Source organism: Anastrepha obliqua, chromosome 4, assembly GCF_027943255.1.
Source record: "Anastrepha obliqua isolate idAnaObli1 chromosome 4, idAnaObli1_1.0, whole genome shotgun sequence".
Taxonomy (NCBI): Eukaryota; Metazoa; Arthropoda; class Insecta; order Diptera; family Tephritidae; genus Anastrepha; species Anastrepha obliqua.
Window position 1 is genome coordinate 51663958 of NC_072895.1, and position 20497 is coordinate 51684454.

Consider the following 20497-nt stretch of genomic DNA (forward strand, 5'->3'; position numbering starts at 1 on the left):
ATCAAGTCGATGCTCATTTGTTTTTACGATTCCAGGAGAACAGTCCACAAGGAGTTCATGCCAACGGGCCAAACCGTTGATGAAATTTTTTATCTTGGCGTTTTGAAGCGTTTGTTCCAACGCATTCATTCATTCAGTATAATAAACAATTTGAATTGGCTCAAAATTCTCAACAAATTGAAGCTTCAAACGTTGTACAAAATTAAAAAAAAATCAGCAAAATTTCACCAAAACTTCACTAACTAAATTTTTTTTCTAGAATTTTTACGAAAATTTGGTTACGCAATTTTACGGCTTGTTAACATTTAGTGCAACAAACGAGTTTGACTTTGAATTGTTAATAAATCCTGTTCATTTTGGGAATTTTCTCTTTAAAACAAATGCATGCCATATTTTTGCTGGATCTTTGTTGAAATTTCATGAATTTGGAAATGGAACAATGATTTGCTTGAAATTTATTGTAAAATGAACAGTATTTTTATGAACTTTAACAAAACAAAATAAATATAGTCCTAACTGGTCAAAACGCTATTGTTGTGTGGTTTTTGGATGGGCTATATGTAAGAATACTTCAGTCCAGAGTATTTAAAAAGGGCTGCCACTTCTCTGCAGATGAAATTTGTTCTATCTGTTGACGCTGTCAAATTAAAGTTTATGTTTTTCATTTGGTCAATTGTATGGTGTTTGGTATACTAAAACCTTGGTGTCCCGAAAAAACTATACATTTTTATAACAAATGAAAGAATCAGAAATATTGTATCGATTAACATTAAATTAAATAAAATTAGTAAAATAATTATTAAAAAAATAAATTCCAAATCTCAATATGTGTGTTTTTTGTGGCGTAACAACGTGCATCGGGAACATGTAATTATTGTTCGATATATTCTTCGTTCAAACCAAGTAAAATAAAAAATAAAATTGCGACACTACTTCAGCATAATTATTAAATTGTTTTACTTGAAACCTTTATTTAAGTGTTAGAAAAACCTTTATTTACTTATTAGAAATAAAAAATTAACTCAGAAGACTAAATGGAGGTCTTAAATATTTCGATATCACGTACAGCAGCCATCGCATATGTCTCTTGTTGTACAAAAGAAGTACACCTTGAGTGAATCTTCGTTATTTTTTCCTCCATGACATCTTTTAGTATATATTCGAAAAGTCTTTAATGTATGATATTTTTTTTATAACATATATTTATGAGCACTCTCTGACTGCTTTTGAATACTAGAAATTAAATTGCAACTATTTTTTTGCGCAAAATTACGTTCTCAATAACTGGGTATTTGCGAACTTTCTAATGAATAACCTTGTCAGTCAATAGTTTCTACGATCATATCGAACATTGATTCAATTAGTGATGGACAAATATTAATTTTCATGACGAATTGCAGAAAGACGAAGAATTGCTCGATAAGTCTGCACATAAGTAGGTGTATTAAATTTTGTGTTAGATTTTTGGCATTTTCTTAATGTTTTGCGGTCCTTTTTTGTTAGGCGGTTAATTAAAAAATATACCCAAAAGAAGTTATAATCACTTAAATAATTTTATTCTTTTGCTTAATATTTGGGGTTTGGAAAAATTACTTAATCTTATTTCTTTTTATTCAAACGAGTTTTTAATTTTATCTCTTTTACTGAGTTCTTCCTCTTCTTTCTATGAACCAACTCTTGAGTATTACTATTCGCCTATTTTTTTTTTAATTTTATTTGATAATAGCATTAGACCGAATTTTTAATCGTATGTGTCGGCGTTTCCTCTTTTCCTATATAGCTTTTAATATTTCAGCCAGAAAATTAACCAAATCCAATATTTTTGATTAGTTATAATAGAATGCCAATAGTTAGAGTAACTCCAGCAGCTATTGTTGGCCTACTACTAATTTATAAAAACCATGCCGGTTGTTACCAACTAAAACTATGAGCTGCTCGACACTTTCAATTGGTTGTTAACCTACTTTAAATACATTTTTCCACCAAAATTTGTAGTCACTTACTTTAGTAGTGATTTGAGCCTTTGTTTACATTTTTGAGTTTACTTGTGGGCATAAACCAAAAGGTATGTGCATGTACAAATGTATGTGTGTACATAGATGGTTGTTATTTGGTAGACAACACCTTTTTATGGCGGACATGCTTCGCCAGCATGCTCTGCTTTAGTTTCCTGAACTTTTTTCTTAATCCAAAGCGTACATTTACAAACATAAAACTTCGGACCTAAAACTTGCCGACATAAAAACAGCTTTTTTTGTGGCATTAAGTTTTCAAAAGGTAAGATTTGAAAGATATAATTTTATTTTATAAAAAGCTTGGAATTTATATAATTTTGTCAATAGTATCATTAAAAAAATAAGTCACTTTCAAAAAGGGGTTTTTTGTTTAAGTTTTACTTATAAAGTTTGGAGCTTCAGTTTGCAATTTCTAAGTTTTCTTTTTACAATTTCTTTGCAGAGAGACCAGTGTGTAAAAATCTGAATTAATTAAGATACAATGTTAGCCAGTCCATTTTTATCTTACATCTCCAAAATGTGCCAAAGATTATATACATATTTCAGGCCGAACTATTACCAGAAAAGTTCATTGGCCTTTGCCTATTTCTATCTTTTTTTCAAAAAAAAAAAAGGCAGGGATATATGGAGTTTTCCTGTGTAATAACTATGTGGTTGCACCGCCGTAGTCGAATGGGTGTGAAATGTGCGTGACTGCAATTCGGAGAATTTCGGAGAATGTGAAACACCAAAATTAAGAAAAACATTTTTCTAATAGCGGCCGCCCGAGTTCATTTCTTCCATGAAAAAGCTCCTCATAAAAGATACCTGCCATTCGGGGCGGTCTTAAATCTGTAGGCCGCTCCATTTGTGAAACAACATCAAGGCACACGCCACAAATATATGGAGAAGCTCGGCTAAATACCCAAAAAAGGGTGTAAGCGCCAATTATGCATGTATGTATATATGTGTGTGAGTACCAATACTGTATGACAGTTTAAAGATTCAGGATTTCGTCGCTTAATTCAACTTTATTCTAAATCTTTCCTATAAGTATATCCCGATTTGAAAAGAAAATGAACGATATGAAGTTGTTTTCCACTAATCCCGATATTCGGGATCCCGAAATGCAGGAACTGAATTTGCTAGTAGTGCTGTGTAGTGAGTTTGCTGAATTTTCCTGTGGGTAATGCTTTCTAATCGATGTGTTCAAAATTTCCTTACGCACACCACATTCCATAATGAAGTTTACTCTGCCGTCTATAAGGGATAGCTTTCGCTGCCCTATAATAGAGGCAACGCACCTCTGAAAATTCATCTGTCACAATTACTTCCAAAAAAGTGCTTTTAACACAGCTAGCTGGCAGCGTTTAAAAGTAAGGGCGCATGAGTTCCTAGCCATCCTTACGGAAGGAACCATAAGGGCTCAAACTACCACCGATCTCAATTACTTCCATAGGACAGGGTATTTCGAAAATACCTCCATAGAATTGGCCATGATAGTTCCTCAAACTGTGCAATATGCATGGAGAGGGAAAAAGATATTGATCACATCTTGTTCCAATGCCCAAGCTTTGCTTCGAAGATTCTATTCAACAATAACTAGAAGCCTATGAGTTAATCAGGCACGTGAGGCAATACCTTTTGCAGTTCCACGAAGAGAGTGGCAGATAGTGAAGAAATGTTTTGTACGTAGGTGTAGCTGTGAGGTTACAAGTCATGCAAGCTGTTATGCTTGTCTAGCAGTACTAATGAGAGTTTCTTCTTCACGGGCGTCATCTCAGAAAAGTACTTTTCACTATGGAGTTCACTGATTCGTCTCCTTCCTTACGACATGTGAATGGTTTTGAAAAAGCTAAATTGGAGCTCGTCTGCGGCAATCACTCTTTTTCAATGAATTGTAGTCCAATTGTGGTGTTGTTTGCGCCATTGGATACTTATTGGTACAGTTCCATTTTCAAAAATGGCTCCTTGACAGAGAGTTGTAAAGTAAGCTCAGATCTTCAAACGAAGAGCTGTTCTACAATTGTTAGTGCCGCCTCTTCTATGAATTCTCTCTCCTAAGATGTTCGGTAGCTTTGGTTCTACTTGGTAAACTTAAGTATTCCAGTTAGAGATCACCTTAGAGTTAGAGAGATCTTCGGGCTGGCATTTCTGAGGCGATTCGAGCCGGTTTCTCATATGCCTTGTCTTCGTTTAAATCTTAAAGCATTATACGACAACAAGTGTCCAACTCTTTCACTTGCTTCCAGAATAGTATATTTATTTTTCTGTAGAACCAGACTCTTGCTCTTGCCACTTTGAGTAATTTTCTTACTAGTAGGCATAAATCAACCCTCTCACTGCAACTAGAGAACCACTTTTCAGAATGCACTAACACTCCTCCAGCTGAATCTTGCATCATTTGGATTGTATAGCACTTTAAATGCAAACTTAGCGCCTGTCCGAATTCTTATGTATGGCACTGTACATGCTGAGAAAATACATATAAATGCATACATATAACTTGCTTAGGAAAACCACTTCCCTTTTTGATTGAAATATTCATTTTACTAACTCGTCTGCTGCGTTTACTAATTTTGTTGCTTGTCACATGGAAATACACATTTAGATTTATTGTCACGGTTTACTTACAAAAGTGTTGCAATCGTGTCATTAATTTTTTACTTACAAAAGTATGTGTCACGCACGCGTGCTTCAATGTTCGTATGCTGGTGTGTTGGTATGTATTTATGGGTTTTGCCATTCAACAAAGCGACATACATACGTATGGTGCATTTATAAATAGAAGAACTTGCTGCATATGCGCTTATATGTATGAACGCGTACATGTGTCTGCACTGAATGTTTTCTACTTAATTGTTAAAACAGATGTTGTTGCTTAACATTACTTGGCTAGCAAATGTTCCTTGACTTTATTCTTGCTTAATTTGCAAGACTTTGCGTGATAGTATTTGTGAACGGTGTAAATGACAGAGTTAGAATTGGTTGATAGCTTTTCTGTTCAATTTTCGATTACATCATCAGCATCTATAGAGCACAAGATAAAGTGATTAAAATCTCTATAAAAATTTTCTATTATTCCACAAGGCAGACTGCGTTAAATAACTATAGCGCAGAGGCTTAGTGACCAGTTTAGATACCTGATTTTTTTTTTAGTTCATTCAAAAATCTCGTTGACTTTTGAGAAATATTTGTTCTTTTGTTTACCCGAAATAATTTTTATATAGAAGAAAGACCCAACACCATCAGGAAAAAATTAAAAAAATCAACACTATTTTTGTGCTACTTGAAACTTGCACTTTATTGCACCAAACTTCTCAATGGGTTTGGATTAAAAGTGTGAAATTTTGTGGAAAGTTTTTTGACAATTTTTAAAATTTGCAGAAAGCTTGAAACGTGCACTGAAATAAATGGAACTATGAACTATATTTTTGTAAAACAAAGGAAAAAATAAACTTCTCACTAAATTTTTGTAGTAATTGTGATTAAAAGGTGTAAGCTTTTGTTGGAAATTTGTTGAATTTTGAATTTGAAACTAGGTCTTTTTATAAAGGTATTGTTAAAAAGAAATAAGAAAGAAATAAATTGTCAAAAGTGGTCCATAAGAACTAATACTATAGTTTTTTCCTGCATTCGTAGTGTAACCAACTTAGGACTACTCGCGCAGTTGATGCACGGCATCAATCATCGATTGGCCACCAGGCGGCAGCATTCGTCACAGGTAATGATTTGGGCCGCTGTATCCGCAAATTGGCGCTTTCCAATCGTTTTCATCGAGCGTGGCGTTAAGGTAAATGCGAAATATTATTGAGAAAGTATTCTGAAGGTTGCTTTGAAGCCTCGGGCAGACAAACATTTCGGTGGCAGACAGGACTCGGCACCGTCTCACAAAGCTCGAGTGAACCAAGAATCACTAAAAAACAACGTTCAAAACTTCATAACGTCCACACAATGGCTCTCAAATTCACCACAGGCAAGTCCGCTGGATTATTCCCTTTAGGCCATTTTGGAGAGCAAGTTCGGAACTAAAAGATTCACCAGCTTCGAGGTGCTGAGAAAATCTATTGTCCGCGAGTGGGCCAAAATACCTGCACGTGACATTCGGGCAGCTTGCGATTCGTTTGTGGACCGTCTTAAGGCCATAGACAAGGCAAAAGGCCTTTCATATGGAGCAAAAGTAAATTGATTCTTAATTTGGTATTATTTTCACACATTTGTTACTTTGAATTGAACAAAAGTAGTTTTCCAACCTAAATTTATGGCACTTTTGAATTGGTTACACTTCGAGTGCCGGACCCTGTAATAGAAGAGATCATTTCGAAGCCCTCCTTCTCGTGCCTTACCCTTGTAGGCAAAATTATGTATTGCAGAGGCACAAAAATATTTTCGATGTTCAGAAAATTGTGTGTGGAATGCATGCCGCCATTGCGGGCGAAAACAGGGGTAATTTACTGCAAATGGATATAATTTGATGTGTACATTTCGGCCTACTTATCTAAAGGGCGGTTAAATTTCAAGGGCCGATGTTGAATGTGAACCACACCTAAACGTCTGCATTTCAGATTTCAGACTAACTTAATTTGAATCATGGAAAGATACACAATCGAGCAACGCGTTAAAGTTATTCAGGCTTATTACGGAAACCGGCGTTCAAATAAAAATGCATATCGCGCACTTCGTGAAGAAAATCCTCTTCAGGGATGAGACACATTTTCACCTCAGTGGTCAATAAGCAGAATTGCCGAATTCGCCGCGGGCGAATGATAATCCCAGAGTGATTGCCGAAAAACCAATGCACCCACAAAGAGTTACTGTTTGGTGCGGTTTTAAGGGGCCGGCGGCATCATTGGGCCGTATTTTTTCCAAAATGAGGGCGGTCAGGCAGTTACTGTGAATAGTGTTCGCTATCGTGAGATGATAAGGAACTTTTTACGGCCCGAATTGGAAGATATGTATGTGGACGATATGTGGTTTCAACAGGACGGTGTCACTTGTTACACAGCTAACGAAACAATGGCTTTTTTGCGCGAAAAATTTGATGACCGAATAATCTCACGTCACGGCGATGGCCGCCAAGATCATATGATTTGGCCGCCAAGATCATATGATTTGGCCGCCAAGATCATGTGATTTGACAACGTTGGACTTCTTTCTTTGGGGTTATTTGAAAGAAAAGTTGTACATTGATAAGCCAGCAACAATTCAAGAGCTAAAGGATGCGATAATTCGGCATATTAACGGCATAGAACCTCAATTATGCCTTAGCGTCATCGAAAATTTGGACCATCGGATGGAGGTGTGCCGCCGAGGCCGCAGCGGCCATTTGGCCAATATTTTATTTTATACGTAATTGAGCCATACTAGTATTATCATAATAAAGAGAAATGACAATAATTTCTTAAAAAATTGTATTTTATTCAAAATTAAAACCGGCCCTTGAAACTTAACCACACTTTAATATGGCCTTTTCACTTTCCAATACATCATCCAAACCCATTCTCCTTAATCAGTTGTCGAAACATTTGATGATAGCTAATATGGAAACAAATTATGAGTGTGTTAAGATTGAAAAATATTTTTGTTTGTATTTAATTTTTAGTATTTTTTATTCTTTACTAAAGCCTATGGCTAATATTAAAGGCACTGACGCATAATCATAGCCAACTCTAAATAAACTGAAACATACTTCATTTAATTGTGGACTTTATCTCAGTCATAATAGAGTTAGACTCCCCTTTCTTCTCTAGAACCAGCTCCTAAGTTAGAAAGATGAAAAACTGTTCTTAAGTAGCAGCAGATCTGTCAAATTGAATGAAATTTAAATTTCTTTGTATACGGAGCGTGATTAGAAAACTAGTGAATAAATACTATTTTAAAGAAATGGAAAGGGAATCCGATATTATGAAGGAGTTATGAGTATTAAGATTGACATAAATATATATATATTTTTTTTGTGTAAATATTTTATTTGCAATCTATCTTCATATAATGATATTCAGCAAATTAGGTCTTATAATCTAATAGCAGCGGTAGTATTTGTACAAATGCAAAACTACATATAAAATTACGATATTTGTTCTAAAATTTGATCTTAAATGTATTATATTAAATTTCATTTGCACTAATGAGTTGCTTATCTTCATATAGGAACTTATGTATTTTGTTTTTTATTTGGTGTTAAATAAATATATATGGAATGAATTTATTTGCTCTATTTAGACGGAGAATACGCCTATAGCCGCAATCGGCTTGACAAACCCACTTTTCTGTTTTCGATTAAAATTTGAATACAGAGAAACGGAAGATCCCGATACCTCTCTCTAACACAGGACTATGAATAGGCGTCACTATATCTACTAGTTTCATGGCTGCCTATATTTTTTATACAATTTAGTAAAAATTTGCCCATTTGAAAATGCCACTGACCAATAGGTACCTTGTTTACATTCCTTGGATATCGTAGGGATAAATCCAAATCAATTCGAAAGGCTACTTAGACCTCACATTTCTCTGAATTTACAGAGAGGCTTAAAATCGGCTTAAATCGCATACACTTTCTCAAAATATTAAAAATTCTATGAATTTTACATCAACTAATATATAAAGTGAAATTTTTATCATAAATTCTGAGCCATAGAATAAGCTAATAACCGAAAATGAGTATGGTGCAGTAATTTTTTCCTCTTACCTGATTTTCCACAACTTTGAAAATCTGAAACGAGAGTAAAACAGAGATTAGAGCACAAAATTTAAAAATAACATGCAATGGAACTACCAGGTGGTGCAAAGTTAATTACCCAGCTGTTAGATTTATGCGTTTTGCAAATGGCATCGTACGTCAGTCATATTTGACTTTTCTGAACTAGATAGCTGCAGTATAGAAACAGATAAGCAATGGAGCGCTTAAAAGTCCAGATGAAGATATTGATCAGCCAAAATATTTTTTTTTATTTAGCAAAAAAGTTATTCAAAAACAAAATTGGGTGATTAGTGCTATATGACAATACTGGAAAATTGGTATCTATTTTCAAATAATAGCAATATATGAAGGGAATGAAATTGATTTCCAATAATAAATAAAGATTTTCAAATTTCAATTTGGTCAGGGTAATACGAGTTTTTTATATCAGAGACAAATGTGATGGATGGACTGAAGACAAAGCTCCTGCCGTTTGGTCCCTAAATATCACAATTTCTTTTACAGTACAGGGTGCGCCATCTTTTATGTCGGTATGAAAACATTGAATAACTTTGAAAAAAAAAACTAATTTGTATAAGTGAGGTATTTTTATTTGGTCATTAACAATTTATTAAAACTATTTTATACAATAACAGTCAAGTGGCCATCTTTATTATATTAGCAATCACAAGCTGCGATCTTTTTTCTGCGTTTGTCATCATCTTGCCAAGCATTTCGGGTTTTATAGCATCGATTTCGGCACGAATGTTTGCCTTAAGCTGGTAAATAGTCTGCGGCTTATTGACGTAAACGTTACTTTTCAGATAACCGCACAAAAAGAAGTCCGGGGGGTTAAGTCAGGTGATCTGGGGGTCCAGTCGATGTCGACTCTTTTTGACACGTCCACACGTCCCGGGAATTTTCGTTGCAGAAATTCAATTGTTGCATTCGCAGTGTGGCATGGCGCACCGTCTTGTTGAAACCAGTAACCGTTTGAACCTTTCTCAAGCATTTGCTGGCAGACATAATGAACCAACATCCATCGATATCGGTTTCCATTGACCGTTTCGTTTTCTCGGTAAAAATATGGCCCAATGATGGTTTTGGCGCAAATGCCGGCCCAAATTACTTTCTGGTCATGCAATGGCGTTTAATGGATCTCGTGTGGATTGTTAGTTCCCCAAATGCGGCAATTTTGTTTATTCACGCTGCCAAAGAGGTTAAAATGTGCCTCGTCAGTTATTAAAATTTGCTCCCAAAAATTGGGTGTAGTGCCAACCATTCGAGCGACTGTTTGGCCGTATTCCAAGCGACGTGAATGGTCTGTCGGCAATATTCTGTGTGTCACGGAAACAAATTAAAATCATCCTTTAAAATGCGCCGCATTGTGGTTTCATTGACGCCAAAATGCTAAGCGGGACAGATACGACACTCTTGGCTCCTGGGCAACGCTCTCCCTCACTGCTTCAGTAAGTTCATTGGAACGTCTTGGTCGTTGATGAACGGCATGTTGACGATCTCCTACTGTTCCGTGCTGCCTGTTGCGTATGCCTGTTTGCCCCGATACTTTTTGCGATATGCGCGTATGTATAGCGTCAATATTTCAGCGCGTGGTTTCGGTGTAAGGCGATCCATGGTTAAAATCGTACTGAATTGAGGTATCGAAAATATGTATGTTGAAGTCGATCGGTTGGTAAATGACAAAGTTATTCAGTGTTTACATATAAACATATAAGATGGCGCACCCTGTATGTTGAGGTTACTGCTAAAAAGTGGTAGGTGTTCCACTTTTCGACAACTTTTCCTCTTCTATAATTGCTGTACCACATTCTTATCTTTTCTGTCCCATTTTTTCTATATTTTTCATGAGCAAATATTTTCTAAAAATTTCAAAATTCGTAAAAAATTTCAAAAATGTGCCAAAAATTCAAATTGAAATTAATTTGAGAGATCCTCTTGCAACCTTTAATATTATTATATTAATTAATATATTAATATTATATGGCACATGCTTTGTTTAGGCACTGGAGGATCCAGGCTAATATATATAAATAATTGGTCTTACACACTTTTTGTGTGTTTGGTTCATCCCGTCCTCCTGTCTGTGGTGTGGTCTGTGTTTTCCTTCAAATGGAAAGACCTACAATTTTATGCCGCCTCTGAACAGCAGAGAGATTTTTATGAGCACCTTTTTAATGGCAGAAATACACTGGGAAGCCTACCGAGGAGCGACCTTTATTAGAAGAAAAGGTTTATATCCATTGGTATTTCGTACTCGGGGTTTCATGGATGGTTCCATGTGTAGAAGTCCACGCAAGTGGGGAAAGTTACTGATCGCCATTCACTTGGGAGTGGCCAGGACGATTCTTCTACATATGGTTCAAGCAGCTCACAACGTCCGGGATTAGCCCACGTATCCTCTGGTTAGCTTCCGAACACCCGTTCGGGAGTGAGCTAAAGTGAGAAGGCGAAGCATCCCAGCATAGCTGGTTGTGCGCTGGGTTTGGGACCCGCCACTTAAAAAGCCCCCCCAATGAAAACAGCAACAAAGCCTCGGATGAGAACTTCCAACACTGATGACGACCCCTGCAAACGAAATAAGGAATACGATTTGAGGGCATGCACCTGGAATGTCCGGTCCCTTAATGGGGAAGGTGCCTCTGCCCGGCTGGTTGATGTCCTCGTGAGAGTAAAGGCTGACATCACTGCCATCCAAGAGATGCGATGGACGGGGCAAGGTAAGAAAAACATAGGACCTTGCGACGTCTACTACAGCTGCCATGTAAAGGAGCGCAAATTCGGTGTCGGATTTGTTGTGGGAGAGAGACTTCGTCGCCAAGTACTGTCGTTCACTCCGGTGGACGAGCGTCTCGCAACAATCCGCATCAAAGCGCGATTTTTTAACATCTCGCTAATTTGCGCCCACGCCCCGACGGAAGAGAAGGACGATGCGACCAAGGATTCTTTCTATGAGCGCTTGGAACGTTCCTATGAGCGCTGCCCCCGCCACGACATAAAAATCGTGCTTGGCGACTTCAACGCCAGGGTGGGCAAGGAGGGAATTTTTGGTCCCACAGTCGGAAAATTCAGCCTGCACAACGAAACATCCGGTAACGGACAGAGGCTGATCGACTTCGCCGGGGCCCGAAACATGGTAGTCTGTAGCACCAGATTCCAGCATAAGAAGATTCACCAAGCTACCTGGTTGTCTCCAGATCGAAAAACGCGAAACCAGATCGATCATGTTGTGATAGATGGAAGACACGCTTCTAGTGTATTAGATGTACGTACGATCCGAGGACCCAACATCGACTCGGATCATTACCTTGTTGCAGCCAAACTTCGCACACGCCTCTGTGCGGCAAAAAACGTACATCTACCTACGCAAAGAATGTTCGACATCGAAAAGCTGCAATCACAACAGACAGCCAGAAGATTCGCCACTCGACTCTCACTCCTGCTCTCGGAGAGCACTGCCCAACACACCGGCATGCGCGAGCAATGGAGCAACATTTCTCGTTCCCTACGTACCGCCGCCGAAGAAGAAATCGGATTCCGGCGAGCCCGAAAAAACAATTGGTACGACGAGGAATGTCATGCTGCCGCCGAAAGAAAAGATGCCGCCTATAGAGCCACGCTGCGATCGGGCGCAACGCGAGCCATGTGGGATCGCTACAGAGAGCTAAAAAAGGAAGAGAGACGTATTATCCGACAGAAGAAACGAGAGGCCGAAATACGTGAGTGCGAGGAGCTTGAGATGCTGGCCAATAGGAACAACGCCCGAAAATTTTACCAGAAAGTTTGGCGGCTTACAGAAGGTTTTAAGACCGGGGCGTTGTCCTGTAAGAACAAAGACGGCGATCTGGTGACTGACGTACAAAGCAATCTTAAATTATGGAGGGAACACTTCTCGAACCTGTTAAACGGTGACAGCTGCGCATGTCATAGAGAATGTGAAGATCCCGATACCCCAATCGTTGACGACGGAATTGTAGTTCCGTTACCCGACCATGACGAGGTGAGAATAGCAATATCACGGCTAAAGAACAACAAAGCCGCGGGCGCCGACGGACTGCCGGCTGAGCTATTCAAACATGGCGGCGAGGAGCTGGTAAGGTGCATGCATCAGCTCCTATGCAGAATATGGTCGGATGAAAGCATGCCTGCCGATTGGAATTTAAGTGTGCTCTGCCCAATCCATAAGAAGGGCGATCCTGCAATTTGTGCCAATTACCGCGGGATTAGTCTTCTAAATATCGCCTATAAGGTTCTAGCGAGCGTATTGTGTGAAAGGCTGAAGCCCACCGTCAACCAACTGATTGGACCTTATCAGTGTGGCTTCAGACCTGGAAAGTCTACCATCGACCAAATATTCACAATACGCCAAATCTTGGAAAAGACCCATGAAAGGAAAATCGACACACACCATCTTTTCGTCGACTTCAAAGCTGCATTCGACAGTACGGAAAGGAGTTACCTGTATGCCGCTATGTCTGAATTTGGTATCCCCGCAAAACTAATACGGCTATGTAAGATGACGTTGCTCAACACCAGCAGCGCCGTCAGAATTGGGAAGGACCTCTCCGAGCCGTTTGATACCAAACGAGGTTTCAGACAGGGTGACTCGCTGTCGTGTGACTTCTTTAACCTGATGTTGGAGAGCATCGTACGAGCCGCAGAACTTAATCGCTCAGGCACAATTTTTTATAAGAGCGTACAATTGTTGGCGTATGCCGATGATATTGACATCATCGGCCTTAACAACCGCGCTGTTAGTTCTGCCTTCTCCAAACTGGATAAAGAGGCAAAGCGAATGGGTTTGGTGGTGAACGAGGACAAAACGAAGTACCTCCTGTCTTCAAACAAACAGTCGGCGCACTCGCGTATCGGCACCCACGTCACTGTAGACAGTTATAATTTCGAGGTTGTAAAAGACTTCGTCTATTTAGGAACCAGCATTAACACCGATAACAATGTCAGCCTTGAAATCCAACGTAGAATTTCTCTTGCCAACAAATGCTACTTTGGACTAAGTAGGCAATTGAGCAGTAAAGTCCTCTCTCGACGAACAAAATTAACACTCTACAAGACTCTCATCATGCCCGTCCTAACGTATGGCGCAGAAGCTTGGACGATGACAACATCCGATGAAGCGACGCTTGGAGTGTTCGAGAGAAAGATTCTGCGTAAGATTTTTGGACCTTTGCACGTTGGCAACGGCGAATATCGTAGACGATGGAACGATGAGCTGTATGAGCTTTACGACGACATAGGCATAGCGCAGCGAATAAAGATCCAGCGGCTTCGTTGGCTGGGTCATGTCGTCCGAATGGATACAAACGCTCCGGCTTTGAAAGTATTCGATGCGGTACCAGCTGGTGGTAGCAGAGGAAGAGGAAGGCCTCCTCTGCGTTGGAAAGATCAGGTGGAGAAGGACTTGGCTTCACTTGGTGTGTCCAATTGGCGCCGGTTAGCACGAGAAAAAAACGACTGGCGCGCTTTGTTAATCTCGGCCAAAATCGCGTAAGCGGTTATCGCGCCAATTAAGAAGAAGAAGAAGAGGTTTCAATCTTATGGACTTTTGATGATAGTCACGCATCAACTCATTCGGCTACGGCACCCGCAATAAATCTTTATTAGCTATTTTTAATTTTCCCAAAAATTTTAACAACGAGCTAAAAATTAAATTTAATTACTTTTAAAATATTCTGCTACAGTTTCTGTCTAATATTTTACTGATTAAATTATTTGATCTAACGGTTTTGTGACAACCGATTTCTAGTTTTTTTGATGGGCAGGTACGATGATATATATTAAATTAGATCTAAGAATAAATGAATTTTTATTTTCTCCTTTAGTTTATAAGGTACCTAAATACAGGTGAGTATATGAAAAAAAGTTCCAAGTTCTAGTTCAAAATATGACAGAATTTTTATTTTTTTATTTTTTAAGATCTCCAAATAGAGATGAATAAATGATAAAAAGTTTGATGTTGAGGATTGCTTTATTTCCCGAGTAAAGTCATTTTAAAAGAGTATGAAGAAAGAATGACCCTGAAACAGATAGTCTGAGCTGAGATCTTGTTATCTGATCCGCTACGCTAATATTTTCTTACTCCTGTGGTAATATTATTTTTTATTACTTAACAGTCGAATTGTTAAAGTAGTAGAGTTTTTAAAAAAGTAGTTAATAACTCTTTTATTAAGCTAGTATGCCTATTTTATATTCTATAGATCTTCAAAAATTTTATGTTCAATGACAAACTACGATAACGATTGACAGCTGAATATTCCATATAATGTTTTCTTTTATGTTTGCGATGATGGCTTTTATAACTTTATCGACAAAGATACTAAAATGTGACACAAATACAAAAACGGCATTACCTGTCTGGCTGTCTGTCCATTGAGTTTGACTGATATAAGTCACAGTGGATGAAAATAATTTTAAGTGAAATAAAAAATCTAAATATTTTCTATACAACGTTCGTTCATAAAGTCTTCATTAGCTATCGTTTTCTTAAATTATAGTTCATTTTGCATTTGTCTTTTATGCAAACTATGTGCATTTCAACACTTCTATAATCAAAAAGCCATATTTAGCATGATATAACAAGCATTATGTCATTAGCGTTAACAAAATTGTGGCATAAGTACCAATTTCATACTGTACACATATGTTATATGTATGTATGTTATTACACATGTATGCACATGCGCATGCATATTATCGCCCGTCGCTACAGCCACTGACAGAGTGTGGGAAAAGATTGACGCAACAAAAACCCAGAGCCAGAAGAAATGTGTAAGCGACATATCCGTCGCTGTGCGAGAACTAGTGCAATACCAAAAATAAAAAAATAAAAAAACTATAATAAAAAATAAGTAAACACAAATTGCAACGAGCAATTTCAGCGTATTACAGCAATCGTAAACTATTTAGTGGTAAGCGCAATAAAAATGCTTATGAGTCATGTCATTTTAATGCGAACAATTCTTTGATATGAAATTTTAGATTACTTTTGAATTTCTGTTGCGGAGTTTCAATTGAAATTTGAAAATTTTCTGAAATTTTTTGAGTGATTACTTTCAAGCCATGGTAGTTTACAGAATTACGCTCGTACTGTCTGTCAGGTATGTTAAAGATCACATCACGCATTTTCAAAATTTTCATTCCCTTGCTTACCAATCACCAATCTGAATTATTGCCAAGTTCCACAAACTCAAATAGTTGTTTCTCATTTCTCGTGATCACTAACGTCAATCAGAAAAAGAAGTGAGGCTAAATCCTTCTCCACTTGGAGAAAAAAAAGAAACCTCCTCTTTCTCTGCCCCCAACTCGTTTACAGTTTAAGCCTTCCTCTGCCCTACCAGCAAGTAACACAATGAATACTTCAGGGACGGAGCTTTCACACAAAAGAATCTTGCCAGCGTAGCCGATGAATTTTTATTCCTGTGCGATGCCTTTGCCATTGTAATGCTCTTACAGTTCATCTTTTCATTCTTTTCGATATTCGGGTAATTTTTGTTTGTCCATGGTGCAATTGTCTTCAAAATTATAAAAGAGGGAGTCACTCTTGATATGAGAAGCTTCTTGGCAGGCCATATGGGCGAGCCTGACATAGGCGTGCTGGTGAAAGCGGCTTAAAAATTAGGGAAGAGACAGTGTGAATCGATTTTTATTTCCTGGATTTTTTCTTAGATTTGGTGCATAGTGAATGTGTATCTGGTCAATAGGTTTGAGGCAAAACTGATCAGCATCAGATTAACCCTTTGTCGCCACTGTGGCGGCATTCGCAAGTCGTTGCCGCCAATCTGGCAGCAAAATGTCATTAAGAGGAATGAAGAGATGTTCGGGATCAGTAGAGCTTACAAAATCTAAATTTCAGAGAAAAGAGACACAATAAATCAGTTTCAACTAATTGTGTGTCCATATTTGCTTTAAGTTCCTAAGGGGGAAATAACTCCGTAAAGCTAAATTTGCTCCGAGTCCCAACAGAGAAATTTACCGATCGTTATGCAATTGAATAAACCGAGGGGTTGCCGGTAGTTCTTTAGTATCTGTCATAGTTTAAGCAATCGAAAAAAAAAATTTTTTTAAACTTTTAGGAAAATAATGAGAATTTGTGTCGAGTATAGGGGCGCTCTTTTCGAAAATGAATTAGTATGAATAGAAAAGCTTACATTGTAAATTTTTTTGCTTTAGCCAACTTTTCTAAAATTTTATTCACCACTAGTTGTGCCCACAATCCGCCTAGAGGTTAGTTCTCTAATTTAAGTGTTATACCTTTTTGGATAGCTAGAGAGACAAACTTATTTTTAAAACAATTTGCAGAATAATTTCCATAAAGTCATTTTTGCTTTTAATGACGGGAGTTGACAAATGACGTGAATTAGCAAGTACTTACTGAAAAGTTGTAAATTCAGAACTTCATCAAGCTGCAGTTTTTAGTTGTCAGGGTTCGGTTCGAATTCTATTGATGATTTGTACTGATTGACATACATTTTAATTAAAAGCAAAACAAAAAAAAAAATATCGCATGCTTGAATCAACATACAAAAAAAGAGGAATCTAAAATGAAAAAGAAATTATTTCTTAAAATAATCTTTAAAATCTAAAATCTCGAAAACGGCGATGTTTTAGGCATCATAACCAAATTAATCAGAAATGATCTAAATAATATCGTCTTAAATTATTTGAGACGATTTTCTCGGTAACCCTGTATGCAATGTTTTTATTCTAATAAATACTGATTCTGCGGTAGTTATCATAGTTTGCAGATTCAACGTATCATGGACTGGTTAGAGGAAATTTTGAATATTTTTAATTCAGAATTAACAGATTTTGGTGGAAATAGTGCTAGTGTTCTTACTAGCTCTACTAATTCTACGATTGATATTTTGTATTGCCACTTGGAGCTGGCGCCACACTCTCGGCATAGGAAATTGGCGAAACTGAGTACTGTTACGCTCGAAGGACGCATTAGTTCTTCGACAATAAAGTGCGGTACATGCAAAAATTTGTCAACTCATAGTTTTTGGTTTCTTATTTTATTTGCGCTATTATTATTATTTTTTTTTTTTTGTTTTTGGAAGAAAGAGTAATGGACCCTGAGTATATAGATTAATTTATGAAATTTAAATAATTTTAAATTATTCTCTTACCTCACTCTGTTCAGATCAAAAGAGAATGCTCCATTTGCACGCATGTATCTCTTACAAAGATTTTAAGATTTTAAAGCACATTCGTACATATGTATACATACACTTTCATATAAAGCAATCTCTTTCTGGTGGCTACGACAGTTGCACTCTTGTGAGATCTTTGGCAAACATATCACTGCAAGAATGTGTGTATATTTTAACTGGCCGGTGCTAGCTGTCGTCGGCACACTGTTAGCCATCGCCACCTGACTGGCAGTTAGCAGTGTTGCAGCAATTATGCATTGCAAAAATCTCACCACGACCATACATGAGCGCTTAACTACAACAGCAGCCATAACAATAACGACAACTCTGACAGAAGTATTGCTTGTTTCAACTGTGGCTGGTGAATTGTTGCTGCAATAGCTTTGCACTAAAATGTTCAGTTATTTCAGCTGCACAAAGTTTTGTCGTGCAGTGCAGTTGTGCATTTTTTTTAATTGATGGTATATAGAGCTAAACTTGTACATTAGGGTGCTTTACTTTGTGTAAAAAAAAAAATTAAAAACTCCTTTTTAAATCGGAATTTATTATATTTTAAGACTTACATATGTTAATATTTTTCAGAAAAATGTATAAATTTACCTAAGCTGTACCGATTTGAAAGTACCTTTGAGAATTCCATTATTTGAATAACATTGATAGAATATCATCTTTCAACTGAGTTAATTTCTTGGAAGAAATATTAAAAAAATAAATTTATTTCTAAAAAGACCGGTTTTGGTGGAAGTTTTAAAATATAATAAATTTAATGATACCGGTGAAGAAAAAACAATTTTTTCCTGGTGAGGCACCCTAATGTACTATATATTTAGTTTCTTCAAAACTCTTGCCAAACGTCTTTGTATGTTGAAATAAATGTAGCGTTTAAGCAAATACATGCAAACATATATTTATATTATATTTCGAATAATCGCGAATACAGAAGTTTTGTAGTACAGCCAAATGGCATTGAAGAAATAAGTATTGAATTTGTTGGAAAAATGTGTGCTTACAAATTACTCATAGCCTGACTGGGTGGCTACACAGCGCCTTAGCCAGACTAATCGAAATTATTCGTGAGTAGCTCAAGGCCGCTATCTGTGTGGAATTTTCTACACTTCTCAGCGAATTTCTTTTATTTAGATGAATTCTGCATATAATGAAATGTACCGAGCATGGAAAGGAAAATATTATTTTTTTCTGACAATTGTTTTTTATTGTTCGGTATACTTTCCAAATCCATAAAAAGCTACCCTGCTATTGAAATAAAATAAAAAATTAAATGTTCAGGGTTTGTTGGAACTATGCTTTAATAGCTTTGAAATGACATACTCAAAGTACATTAGCGAAAAAAATTAATATAATGGATCGAAAAAAAAAAAATTTCCGAGTTTTTATGAATTTTCCAAATGGTTGTATTTCAGTTACAAATGGTTTTACGTTAGTTTGAAATAGAAAGCGATTTCAAACTTTAATTCTCTAGTTTTAATTTTTTTTGGACAGCATTGTTTAGCAACCTAAAATTAGAGTGAAGTAAAATTGTAAACTTTTTATAATTTTTTTTGGTTTCACCGACTATGAACAGCTTTTTTCGACTAATCCACAGTAAGTAGCGGTTCACTCGTTTACCCAGCTTTTAATTCGATTTTTGTAGACTTTAATAAGACCGTTTCTCACTGAGATATCGGACTGTTAATTGTAGAGGATAATCTTCTCTTCGATCACCTATATTCCGTCAACCAATGATCGCATAGAAAATTGTAGAGTGGCTTGAATAAATTCCCTTCAAGGATTTACTAATGCTTTTCCAGAAAAAAAATTTTATATCTCTCACAATGCAGTTTTATTTCAAATTTGTGAAACAAGCAAACAAATATTTTACTAATTAAGAAAAATTTTTTTTTGAAAATTTAAAAAGTTTGTTTTTGAAAATTTTAAAAGTTTTCAAATTGTTATTTTGTTTTTGATTTTAAATGTTTGATTAATTTCAGAAAACGCATTAATTATATTAATTGCCACCGTCAAAGCGTACCACGCTAAATTTTGGAAATTTTTTCGGATCTCTAAAGACTAGCAATCAGGTGAAAACCCCACTTTTCTTCTGTTCTTGTAATTTTCATAAAATTTTAATAAAACAATAGATCATACTTCAACAAATATCTTATAAATCGAAGCTTCAAGCCTTGTCCAAGATTTATAAGAATTCGAAGAATTTTCATAAAAAACTCAAACATTTTAATCAAAATTTTCTACAAAAAATTTGGTACACAGATTTATAGCCCATCCAAGTATAGTGCAATAAAATGTCGTGCAGGCTTGAGGTGCCATAAAATTATCGTTAATTTTTGATAATTTTTTCTCTTGACAGTGTTGCGCAGTTGCTCTAAATAACGAGTGAAACATATTGTGTGTTTTTGTTAGAAATTTGTTTGTAGAGAAAAAAATGGAACAAAAATTTTAAAAACAAAGTAGAAGTTGTCTAAACTGGTGAAAATATTGCGTATCTATTACGTGGAATCAAATATATGTTATGTACAATATAATCGAAAAAAGTTTGATTATACAACATGAATTAAAAACAGCAGGTGCTGTTGATCCGCACACTGTATAAAAAATGCGCATCACTGCAATTTTCT

General features: G+C 36.6%; 1 protein-coding gene across 1 annotated transcript in view; it reads right to left on the bottom strand.

Moving 5' to 3' along the window:
• The window catches only part of LOC129245795 (mucin-2), a 74135-nt gene that overhangs the window by 42275 nt on the left and 11363 nt on the right, over nt 1-20497 (bottom strand). Inside the window, exon 2 of the mRNA XM_054884187.1 lies at nt 8686-8709. The gene's annotated coding sequence lies outside the window, so the exon portion shown is untranslated. The remainder of the gene's footprint in view (nt 1-8685; nt 8710-20497) is intronic.